Source organism: Eulemur rufifrons, chromosome 4, assembly GCF_041146395.1.
Source record: "Eulemur rufifrons isolate Redbay chromosome 4, OSU_ERuf_1, whole genome shotgun sequence".
Lineage (NCBI taxonomy): Eukaryota > Metazoa > Chordata > Mammalia > Primates > Lemuridae > Eulemur > Eulemur rufifrons.
The window spans coordinates 8,575,791-8,589,178 of record NC_090986.1 but is presented as its reverse complement, the minus strand read 5'-3'; the positions used below and the strand labels follow the sequence as shown (position 1 = coordinate 8,589,178).

At 44.2% G+C, this 13,388-nt stretch overlaps 1 pseudogene; it reads left to right on the top strand.

The window, feature by feature from the left end:
• The first annotated feature begins 4,429 nt into the window (after positions 1-4,429).
• Positions 4,430-4,504, top strand: LOC138383044 (small nucleolar RNA U3; annotated as a pseudogene).
• Positions 4,505-13,388: the final 8,884 nt, after the last annotated feature.

The window sequence follows — 13,388 nt, the reverse complement described above, 5'->3', positions numbered from 1 at the left end:
GCGGAGGCATACGGAGGCGGGCGATAACGCTCCGCCTCATACGCCGCCACCGCCTCCTCCAAGTCCGCCTTATCGGCCGGAGAAAGCTCCGCCTCCCTCTCGCGAGACGAGGAAGAAGAGCGGGACAAAGAAGAGGAAGAAGAAGAAGAAGAAGAAGAAGACAGACGGAGGGCGGCCATTTTACAAGCCACGTCCTCCCTAGATAACGGGCCGGGCAACGGGCGTCCCCGTCGCCTTCCTGAGCGCCCTCCCTTGCGGGCGGCTCCCCGCTTTTCTTCCGACCGGGTTCTCGAACGCCCCGGCCGGTCCGGACCACCCTTATCCCTTTCTGACATACTATCTTGATAGTCACTCAGAGCCTGCTGCCCCTGCTGCACTTGAATACTACAAGGAGAGTCCTCTAGGCAGGTGCGCACCAATGCCCAAATAGGAAGGACGCACTCTCGAAGGAGCCCAGTAGCATGGGCACAGCGAAGGTCCTTCTCTAATTTATCCCAGCTCGGAACGGTGCAAGAGCCCGAGTGGAGAAACCATGGTGCCACACGATCTACTTCCTGCATAAAATGCCGTAAGACACGCTCGGGGATTTTCAACTCTCGTGCAGCCAAAAGCTCCTGTAGAGCACGGAGCAGCTGGGCGCTCGGGGAATTTCCCATAGTGAAGCACGATCAAAGGTGGGGGTCCAACTCTACCTCTACTACTGCGGTTCTGAACTCACCTCTAATGAGGTCGTCTCCGCCTGGTGCGAGAGTTCCCGGGTTTCGGCACCACTTGTCGCGCCGCAGTTGCCAGCAAGTACGACACGACCAGTTGGAGTTCTTCCAGCAGTAGTTTAATGAGGCACCTACAACAGTTACATGGCGAGAGACCTCGAACAGGAAATGCAAGCTGCTTTTATAGCCCCGGATAGGTGTGTCCCACAAGCGTGTCCCACAGGGATAGGTGGAGGGCCTGACTACGCATGTCCTGGGCGGGTACACTAGGCGGCCTAGACCGCTCCCCACACATACATTAGTGACCATTGCCCAAATATTGTTTTACTGACACTGGAATGTCATCTTCAAGAAGTGGAGATCATTGTGCCTATAACACAATATTATCCTGCTGCTTCTCCTGGGTTCAGCATGACTGTAGAAAAGTGTGCTGAGGGTGAGATGTATGTCAGTGAAAACTATTTTTGGTTTTGGAACCTGAAGTAAATGTGTACCTTAGGTATATTAAGCTTTGGTAGAAAGAGTAACACTTAATTACTGTGTAAATTTTTCATCATAAACACATATATATTCATTTGTTTTAGAGAAGTTTTCTACCTCAACCATGCATTTCTGAATATAAGCCAAGAACAATAACTGTCAACATTTTATTTTTAATTTGTACTTTGGGGCTACAAAGGTATATGTTACTTTTAAATAAAAACATTCATTAACCTCAGAAGAGAAATGTAAAGACAGATGGGTGCTTTTTATTATTAGATTCATACAGATTAGCTTTTCTAAAACCTGGATTGAAAAAAATATGTTTATATCCATAGACTATGACTTGAATGAGTAATGGTAAAATTTGCCATATGTAGTGGGGTTTTAAGGAAGAGGCACCCGATGATTATTTTGATCCTACTTCCCAGATGTTGGAAAATGGAGAATTGTGTGGATTATTCTCCATATAATTGAGACACAGATGTCAGTGATTTCCTCCTGCGTCTAGAAAGCTTCTGTAAGGATTATCTGGAATAAAAGTAAACTGGGAAAAGCAGGATAATTTTGAGGAAATATTGTTAAAGGGACTTGTGGTTGGCAGAATAATGGCCCACAAAGATGTTCACATCCCAATCCCTTCTTCTAGTCCTGAGCTTCTGTGAATATATTAGGCAGTGTGACAGAGAACAATTAAGGTTGCAGATGAAATGAGGACTGCGAATCAGCTGACTTTAAGAAAGGGAGATTATCTTGGGTTATCCACATGGGCCCAATGTAATCACCAGGGTCCTGAAATGTGTAATCAGGAGGTGAGAGACTCAGTGTCTGACGCATGTGAGAACAATGCGACCAGCCCCTGCTGGCTTTGCAAGTGGTAGGAAGACAGGAGCCCAGAACTGCAGGCAGCCTCTAGAAACTCGCACAGCACTGCTCCCTCTCACCCATGGGCTACATCATTAGGGGCTTGATTGTCACTCTCTCAGTATCCAGGGACGTCCTTCTATTAGGAGTTATGCTTTTCCCAACTGCCTACATGGTGATTCTCTTGTGCAGAGCCAATACCAGGACATGCACAGCACCAGCCTCTCCCCAGGAGCCTGCCCAGAGAAAAGGGCCACACAGACCATCCTGCTACTGGTGACTTTCTTTGTGGTCATGTACTGGGTGGACCTCATCATCTCATCCTCCTCCACCCTGTTACGGTCATATGACCCACTTCTCTTGAGTAGCCAGAGGCTTGTGGTCAACATCTATGTCACAGTGAGTCCTTTGGTGCTACTCAGTTCTGATAAAAGAATAATCAATGTTTTCCAAATTTTTTTTTATTTCAGCTTATTATAGGGGTACAAAAGTTCAGGTGTTTTCCAAATTATGTGGCAAAAAGTTCATCAATTTTTAACAGATTAATTATGAAAATAATTGTCTAAAAAGTACATTCTTTTGCTATCAGTTAAATAACTTAAGTAGCACAGGCTCTGCCATGTGGTTTAATTAAGATGTGTGGAATGACACGTTTAAACTATGTAAACACTGTTGGCACCTGTGCTGCCATATTTGGGTTTCAACTCTGTGGGGCATTATAAGGATCCTTGTCATTTCTTGATAATTTTTTTGCTGTGTGCATTGCAAGGATTTTTAGAATATGTAGTAATTTTAAAGCATAATATGCACAATGTACACAGGCAAAATACTTCACAGTTTTTTGGAATAAAACAGAGTTTTAAGATAAACATTGATTTTCTTGATTTGGTTCGTCACCTCACCCTCTTACATTGTATCATATGGCATTGATATTTGTAGAGTTGGATAATTTCTCTTTCATATTGAAAAGTTTTCTTATGATTTGCACAGATTTCTGGCGTCAGCCTAGCTCACAGCAACCTCAAACTCCTGAGCTCAAGCGATCCTCCTGTCTCAGCCTCCCGAGTAGCTGGGACTACAGGCATGCGCCACCATGCCCGGCTAATTTTTTCTATATATATTTTTAGCTGTCCATATAATTTCTTTCTATTTTTAGTAGAGATGGGGTCTCGCTCTTGCTCAGACTGGTCTCGAACTCCTGAGCTCAAACGATCCGCCCACCTCGGCCTCCCAGAGTGCTAGGATTACAGGCGTGAGCCACCGCGCCCGGCCAGATTTCTGGAGTTATTCTTTACCTTTAGTGAAAACTATATATACATAATTACTGCTTTTCTGTAACAATACTCTTGTAGTTGATAGGGTTAATTACCTGAGTTCAGGATCTTTGACTCCCGGCACCATGGTTTCTTCTTAACATTTTTCTGACACTTAAAAGGTAATATCAGTTTGGGTTTTTCACTTGACTCAGCAGTTTTTAAAAAGAATTTTAATTGAAATATGTACATGTTTAAATCTTACTTGCTGGTTACTCTTCAATGGATAGTTTCTACTGTCATTCATGGTACCTAGAAAATATGATTTTGTTTGCAGTAAGTTAATGGTATTCTGAAGCCAAAAACATTTCCATTTCTAAATATTTTCTCTTATATTTGAAAGTAACATGTATCCTGTGCTCTCTGGTTTAAAATGCTGTCTACTTGCTTATCTGCATATCTAGTAAAACTTACTAATATAGTTATTCACACCCTTTATACTTACTTGTTGTAGTCAAAACAGTTGACTTTTTGATTGCTTTACTGTCATATAACATTATCATAAACATTCCTTTTTTAAGGTATCAAGTGCATATATTTATTACTTATATTTACATGTTTCTGAAACAAGGAAGCATACAGTAGGATATTTCCTTTTGAAATTTATTTCAGAATATTATGGGGGTACAAACGTTTTGGTTAAATAAATTGTTTTTGTACAAGTTGAGTCAAAGTGTGCCCATCACCCAGATAGTGTGCATTGTACCTGTTACATGTGAATTTACCTGTCCTTTCTCCCCCTCCCACCTGTTTGATTTCTGATGAATGTTATTTCCATATGTGCACATAAGTATTGATCAATTAGTTCCAATTTAATGGTTGGTACATGTGGTGTTTGTTTTTCCATTCTTGTGATACTTCACTTAGAAGAATGTTTCTTCTAAGTGAATATAAATATTTCAATTATAAATATTTCAATTTCTTTTTTCCATAAATCTTTCTATTATACATTATAACTCTTACATTATGCTATATGTGAAATTGGCTTGGAATAATACCTAAAATATTGAATTTTCTTGGTAAATATTAACTCCTCTCATTAAAAAATTTTCATCTATGAAGACTATACTTTCAGGGATCATTTCTATAGTCCATTACTAGAGAAGTTTCTCTGAACGTGTAGAGCACCAAAGTATAAAAAAAAATAAAAGAAAAGAAAAAAAAGAAAAAAAAATTTTCATCTATTGATACAATTATCATCTTAAAATGTTATATTGTATATTTTCTTACAAAAATTCTTCTTTTTCTCTACCTACATATTGAGGCAAAAGAGGAGGATGGTTCAGTGTGCCACCTTGATAAAATCCAAGTCAAATGGAAGAGTTTCCTAATTTACTTGGAATACTGTACATCATTTGTCTCACAAACTAAATACGAGTGGTAAGAGTGGCATATATATTAATTTTATTCTTACTAAAGTAGAGAACTCTAGAACTTAGAGAATTATGAATTGCTCCAAAGCATCATTCCTCTATTTTTTCTGATTCTTCCAACCACTGCCATACAAATCCATGTACTTGGAATACTACAAATTATAAACAAATTCCCTGACAGGCACTGATAAAATTACCTCAAGAAGGTACAGCATGGAGGAATAGACCTATACATGAGGAAAGAGAATGCATTACTAGACTGATAACAGTGACAGAGATACAATACAAAAACTGATTTTAGAGATTACACACATAAAATAAAAACAGAAATTTGCAAGACATATTAAGGGACAGAACTCTGTTTCTTTTTATGGAGCCACAAAAATGAAATCAATAATATCAATTTATAAAAGACACACTGCTGCAACTCACTGATTGTTAAGAAGCTGTAATGACATCACCGTCAAGATAAGAATAACTTTGAGAGTGACACCTTCAAGACAGAAGACTAGTTAGCACCAGGCTTCATTCCCCCACATGAACATTCAAACAAACAATTGACTGAATAAACTTTATAGGGAGCTCTGTAACCTAGACAAAAATTTACAGCAAACAAGCCAGTGTCCAATCAAGAAAAAGCCATATGCAACATGGTAGAAAATTTCATGGGGTTTTTACTCACCCTTCCCCACCACCTTCCTTGCACAGCACAGCATGGACTGCAGGAAGCTGACCAATTCTTTGTTCCCTGTACCAGGACAGAAGGAGAATAGAATATATTTGAAATGTTCAACCTGTCTGTGGGCTGCCCTAAGGGCTGCTTTTGTCTTGCCTCACTTGGAGCTCAGATGGGCAATGGTGGCATCATGTGGATCTCAGGCTGGAAGGAGCTGCAGAAGGCAGGGTGGACTTCATAGCACTTGAACACTGTAATGGAGCTGCAGAGTTGTGGACTCCTGGGGCCAAGGAATGATGAGTAGAAAACTGCAATAGAATATCAATGGCCATGACAAGAACCTGAGCTGGGGCTCTAAGAAATTCAGAAATTCTTATTCATGTAAGCAAACTGCTAAGCTGAGTAATCAAAAGTCTAACTGAATCATAAAAACAGAAAACCATGGTCTCTCAGACATTCCGCAGGCTCAAGCCAATTTACAGACCCCAAACCCTTTAAATGATGGGGAAGCCAAGTCTCCTTGAGGTAGGACCCTGTTACACTGCCAAAAATTTATATAGTTAATTTTATTCACAGCTTTCCCCGAAGGGGCCAACATTCTTTTACCAGAGTGACTGGGCATTGGGGAAAAGTAAACAAGCAGATCTCTCCGGGCCTACCGGTCACTGGCTGTGAACTGACATTAATTTTGAAAATCCTAAATATCAGTGTGGCCACTTGTCACAGTAAGAACTTAAGGGGAGCAGATTATCAATGGAGTTTTTGCTTAGGACCATCTCCCAGTGAGGCCAGTGTGTCCCAGAACCCAACCTGTGGTTATTTTCCCAGTTCCAGAATACACAATTGGAATAGACATACTCAGCAGCTGACAGAATTTCCACATTTGTGCGCTGACCTGTGGAGTGAGAGCTATCATGGTAGGAATGGCCAAGAAGATACCACTAGAACTACCTCTTCCTGGGAAAATAGTAAAGCAAAAGTAATTCTGCATTTCTGGAGAGATTGAAGAGATTAGTGCCATTATCCAAGGTGTCAAGAACTTAAGAGATGCAGGGTGGATGCACACTGCATCTCCATGAAACTTTTCTATATGGCCTGTGCAGAAATCAGATGACTGTTGGAGAATAACAGTGGATTATTTTGGCTTAAACAAATGCTGATGCTGATAGCAGATATGGCTGTAATAGATGTAGCTGTGAGAGATGGGGATTAATTCTTGAGCAAATTAGCATATTGCGGTACCTGGTCTGCAGCTATTGCTCTGGCTGACGTGTCTATCTTGATGCCTGTCAATAAGGCCCGTCAGAAGCAGTTTGCTTTCAGCTGGGATGGGCAGCACTACACCTTCACTGTCCTCCCTCAGGGACATATCAACTCTCCAGCCCTGTGTCATAATGCAGTTCACAGGGACCTCGATCACCTTTTCCTTTCACAATATATCACACTGGACCATTTCATTGACGATATTATGCTGAGTGAACCTAGTGTGCAAGAAGTAGGAACTACCCTAAACTTGTTGTTAAGATATCTATGTGTCAGGAAGTGGACAATAAATCTGCTTAAAATTCAGAGACCTTTGTCCTCAGTAAAACTGTTAGTGGCCCATTGGTGTGGGGTGTGCTGAGTTAGGCCTTCTAAGGTGAGTGATAAGTGGTTGTATCTGAAGCCTCGTACAATCAAATAAGAGACACAGCACCTAGTGGGCCTTTTTTTTTTTTTTTTTTTTTTTGGATTTTGGAGGCAATATATTCTTCATTTGGGTGTGTAACTCCAGCCCTCTTATTGAGAGGCCCAAAATGCTGCTAGTTTTTAGTGAGGCCCAGAATAGAAGACTCTGCACCAGGTCCAGGCTGCCATGCAAGCTGCTCTGCCACTTAGGTCATATGATCTATCAATTCTAATTGTGTTTGAAGCATCAGTAACACTTAAGAATATTGTTTTCAGCCTTTAGCAGGCCCCTATAGGGGAAGAACAGCTAAGACCCTCAGGATATTAGAACAATTCCCTGCCATTCCCTGCAGATAACTACCGCTCTTTAGAGAACAGCTCTTGCCCTGCTACTCAGCCTTAGTAGGTACTGAACAGTTATCCATGGGCCACCTACTTGCCATACGACTTCAGATGTCCATTATGTGCAGGCTGTAATCTGATCCACCAAGCTATAAAGTTGTACTTGCAGAGCACCACCCCATTATCAAATGACAGTGGTGTGCACATGATTGAGCCCCACTGCGCCCTGAAGGCACAAGTAAGTTACATGAAAAAGTCATCCAAATGCCATGGTCCCCAAACCTGCTACACTGTCTTCTCTCTCCCATCCCCTGTGGGATCATGGGGAGTTCCCGATAATCAGTTAACAGAGGAAGGGGAGACTCAAGTCTGCTTCACAGATGGTTCTGCAATATATACAGATAGTACCCCAAAGTGGACAGTTTAGGACTGTAGCCCCTCTCCGGGACATCCCTGAAAGACATTTTTGAAGATTATTCCTTCCAGTGAGCAGGACTTTAAGCAGTGTCCCTGGTGTTCACTTTGTTTGGAAAGATAAGTGGCCAGATGTGCAGTTATATACCAGTTCATGGGCTGTGTCCAAAGTTTTGGCTGCAGGGACAAGCACTTGGAAGCAACATTATTAGAAAAAGTGGTGACAAATAAATTTGGGAAAGAGGTATGAAAATAGATATGTCCAAATGGGCAAGAAAACTGAAGATATATGTTGCCCATGTTAGTGCCCACCAAAGAGTGAGAGCAGAGAAGGACTAATGGCAAAGTGGATAGGACGACCCGTTTGTTCTGTGGATACCACTCAGCTTCTATTCCAGCCACTTCATCATTGCCCATAAGAATCTTTAAAAATGTGGGTGGCAGGGATGAAGGTTATATTTGGGCTTGGCAAGGTGCACTTCCACTCACCCAGCCAACCTGGCTCTGACCACCCCTGCACGCACAGTCTGTCAGCAGCAGAGACCAACAGTGAGCCCCAAATATGGCACTATTCCCCTGGGTCATCAGCCAGGTTTCTGGTGGCAGGTTGATTACATTGTACCACTTCAGTCATGGAAGGAACGGCATTTGTCCTTACAGAAATAGGCATTTACTCTGCATATGGATTTGCCTTTTCTGCACACAATGCTTCTGTCAAAACTACCATTAGTGGACTCACAGAAGGCCTTCTCCATTATCATGATATCCCATATACAACATTGCTTCGCACCAAGGAATCACTTCACAGCCAGATAAATGTGGCAGTGAGCACATGCTCATAGAATTCAGGGTCTTGCCATGTCCCCACCATCCTGAAGCAGCTGGCTTGATAGAATGGTGGAAAGGCATTTTGAAGACTTGGTTACAGAACAAGCTAGGTGGCAATTCTTGCATGGCTGGGGAAGGTTCTCCAGAAGGCTGTACATGCTCTTAATCAGCAAACAGTACATGGTGTCATTTGTCTTATACCCAACATGCCTGGGTGCAGGAATCAAGGGGTGGAAATGGGAGTGGAACCACTCAGTATTACCCTGTGACCCACCAGCCAAATATTTGTTTCTATTTCCATAACCGTAGACTCTTCTGGCATAAAAGTACTAGCCATAGAGGGAGGACTGCTCCTACAAGGAGACACTATGATTTTATTGAACTGGAGGTTAAGACTGCACCTGGCCACTTGGGCTCCTTATGCTTCTGAATTGATTGTAAAGAGGGAGCGATGGTGCTGGCTGAGTGATTGGTGCTGACCACCAAGCAGCAACTGGACTGCTGCCCCACACTGGAGGAAAGGAAGAGTGTGTCTGTAACACAGGAGATGTCTCAGGGCTTCTGTGAGTATTACCGTGGCCTGGGATTATGGTTAATGGAAACCCAGTCCAGGCAGGACTACAAATGGCCCAGTCACCTCCAGAATAAAGAACTGGTCCACCCCACCAGGTAAAGAACTACAAGCATCTGAGGTTCTTGCTGATGGTTAAAAAAAACTGCACAGTGAGTAATGAAGAAACTAGTTATAGATGCCAGGTACAGTCATGGTATCAGTTACAGAAAGCAGGACTATGATTGTCATGAGCATTTTTTTCTTGTTTCATTATGAATACATGTGTGAATATATATACATACATTATGCAAATATCGGCCTTCCTTTTGTTCTTATTCCCTTTCATGCAATACAAGATGTATTGTCTCATCTCACTATTTATTTTATGTGATGGGGTCTTGTTCTGTCACCCAGGCTGGACTGTGCAGTAGCACTATCATAACTCACTATAGACACAAACTTCTGTCCCCAAGCAATCCTCCTGTCTCAGCCTCCTGTGTTTCTGGGGCTACAGGTAAGCACCACCGCACCTGGCCTTTTAAAAATTTTTTGTAGAACAGGGTCTCACTGTGACGACCAGGCTGGTCTCAAACTCCTGGACTCAAGTGATCCTCCTACTAAGGCCTCCCAAAGTACTGGGGTTACAGGTGTGAACCACTGCACTAAGCCTATATCATTGCTTCAGTATTGTTAATTTTACATCATAGTATTTAAATTACCAGTTATCGGGAGAAAAGTAAACATCACTCAACAACTTTACCTCTTCTTCTGGTGAAGTGATAATTGGGTTTTCAGTTGTACACAGGATAGTTGTATCATAGTAGGTGGAATCATGACCTTGTTATTGTTTTTACTTAGAGATTAAGTGTGGCTTAAGGAGATACACATGGATACCAAGGTGACAAGACGTAGACTGTAAGGGTTATTTTATGTGCTCACTTCAGTGCTTTAAGGGATGCTGAGATGGCTGGGAAATCTTATGTCTGGCTGTGTCTGTGAGGGTGTTTACTGATGAGATTAGCATAGGAGTCGGTAGACTAAGCAAAGCAGACCCACCGTCTCCATTAGGGCAGGCATCATTCAATCTGTTGAGGGCCCAAATAGAATGAAAATGTAAAGGAAGGTGAATTTTCTCTTCTAGATCTGGGTCATTTATATTTTCCTACCCTTGAACATCAGAGATCCTGGTTCTCAGGCCTTTGGCCTTGGACTGGCAGTTACACCATTGGCTTCCCTTCTTCCCAGACCTTTGGACAGGGACTGGGCTACACCACCAGCTTGATTGGTTCCCCAGCTTGCAGAGGGCATGTTGTGCTACTACTTCATTTCCATAATCATTTGAACCAATTCCCACGATAAATCTCCTCTTACATATCTGTCTATATTTTATTGGTTCTGTCATTCTGGAGAACCCTGATACAGTGTGTCGGGGAGAAGGCACCCCTCGTGCAGAGTGTGCAGACAGAAAGAAGTGTGGCCAGAGGAGATTAGAAAGGCAGCCGGTGTGGCTGTGGCAAGCCTGGGAGGAGATGACATGGGAGGGAAGAGGGCAGGGTCAGATGCTGTGGCCTGACAGGCTGACATTATCTGCTGCTCTCTGACAACATTATCCCAAAATGGAGTGGCTTCAAACTCCAAATGTGTACTGTGTCCCTACTTTTGTGGACCAGGCATCTGGTCATGACTTAGCTGGGTCCCTCTACCTCAATGTCTTTTATGTGGCTGGGCTGTGGTCTCAGCTGAGGCTCAACTGGGAGAGAAGTTGCTCAACTGGGAGAGAAGCTGCTCCCCAGCTCAATCGGGTGTGTTGTTGGTGTATATCAGTTTGGGATGAGGCCTGAATTCCTTTCTGTCTATTGGTCAGGATGACCCTTTCCTTCTTTGCCACATGGGTCTACAAATAGGGAAGCTGAAAAGATTGGAGCTCGCTTCCCCAGGTAGGGGGCAGAGAGAGAGGGTGAGAGGGAGAGAGAGAGAGAGGTATTCAAGAGAGAATAAAATTGAAAGGAAAGTCACCAGTCTTTTAAGTTTTAAGAGTAAGGTTAAGTTTTGTCATGAGTCCGTCATTTTTGCTGCAGACAAAATGTAGGCACTTTGCTGGGGAGGAGCTTCTTCCCCACCACATGGACTGCAGGATGCGGATCCCCTTGCAGTATGAGAAGACCTGGCAGAGGTGCCTGCCCATGTGCCCCGTTGCAAGGTGGGCACCACTCCCTGTGGACTCAAGAAGGAGAACATGGGGGTGGCCTGATGTCTCTTTCTGGCCCCCAACGCCCTACACACACCCTTCAGCCTCCATCATGGCTTTTCTTCCTTCCTCACCCCAGGGGCTCACTGGCCTCAGCATTCTGAAGCTGCTTCCTCCTCCAGGCCCCCTCCCAGTGATCCTGTCCATGCCTCAGGTTTAGCTCAACATTTCCTCCTCCAGGAAGCCTGTGTGTGATAAAGCTGTGGCTCTCAGCTCACCTCAGACTTCACCCTGGACACTCTGTCCTTGGCATAGTCCTTGACAGTATTGGTTTAATGGAATCACACCACAGGGTTACTGTGATGCTTCCCTCTATAAACAGAGCTGCCCCTGCTGTCAGGGCCCCTTTTCTCTCCACCTGGAGTCTAGGGACCGGGGAGACCTTGGGTCTGCTCCAAATCCCCCTGATGACAGCAACTGGTATTCTGTGTAGAAGAAAATATTTTGACAAAACGTGCCCTCCCTGCCTCCTTGGTCAAACTTTAGATGAGAAACTCAGAAGACGGATAGGTCTTTGAGATGTGCTGCACAGCAGAGTGACTACAGTCAATAAGGGAAGGTAGATACTAAAATTGCTGCAAGTACATTTTAAACATTCACACTACACACACAAAAATAAGTGAGAGGTGACTGATATGGTAAGTAGCTTGATGTAATCATCCCATATTGCATACATGTATCAAAGCATCACATTGTACCCCACAAATATATACAATTATTATTTGTCAATTAAAGTAAAATACATGGCAAAACTAAACTAACCAAACTGCCACAGAAGCCCAATCATTTTTCAGGGTCTTAGGCTCTGTGGCCCCGCCAGCTCCTCCGCAACTGTCCGGCCTCTGCCCTGCGCCTGGGCCCCGTGGGGAGCAGATCCGGACCCAGCGCTGCGCAGCGGTGCAGGCCGGGCTGCTGTCCCCACGCTGTGCCGCCCTGGCACGGACTCCCACGGATCCCACCAGGGCTGCAAAGCGGGAGCCCCCGCCCCACACGGGGATGAGGGGACGGAGCTTGGAAAGACCCCGAGCCACGCAGCTCTGCCCGCTGCTCGGTGGCTTTTGGGGCAGTCTGGGCGGTTCTTTAGGGCGGCGGCAACCTCAGAAGCAAAGCCTTGGGGAGGGGAAGGAAACCGTGTCCCCAGGGGGCTCCCGCTGAAGGGCTGGGCTGACTGACCCCCACCCAGGGCACACCCCATCTGGCTTCTGCTCAGATTCCCCCGACAGCCTGCCAGCCGCTGGCACTCCGTGCTGGCCCCTGAGCCCGTTTCAAAGTTCTGCACAAAATAGGAGGCCAAGTCCCAGGGGCGGCAAGGCGGAGCCTGTGCAGCACGCGGTTTAGGACTGTGAGGGCTGCAGTTTCTCGGTTCTGGTTTCAGGCCTAGATCCTTGCCACACCAATTTCCGCCTCTTGTGGCTTCCAGCAAGTTCCTTCCCTTCTGTGAGCCTGGGTTTCCTCATCCGTCGGGCAGGGCTAGTGTGAATCCGGGGCACCCAGCGAGAGCGCGGGTGGGCAGAGCTCCGCTCCTGCACAGGAAGGCGGAGTCCCCACCGCGGTTAGGGCTTCCCTGAGAAAGAAGAGAATCTTCAAAGCAGCAAGAGAAAAGTGATGTGTCATCTATAAGCATGAGATTATTAGTGAGTTTTTCAACAGAAACCTTGCATGCCAGAAAAAGAGTTGGGTGATATACTCAAAATGCTGAAGGGAAAACTCCAAAGAAGAAATACTATTCAGCAAAACTGCCCTTCTAAGTGAAGCAAAATAGAGACTTATCGAGATAACTAGATGCTGAAAAACTTTATTACCACTAGACCTTCCTCTCAAGAAATGCCAAAGTGACTCCCTTTCATTAAAAATTTAAAAATGCTAGAAAGCAACACAAAATGATATGACAATAAATAAACCTCTTGGAGGGACAC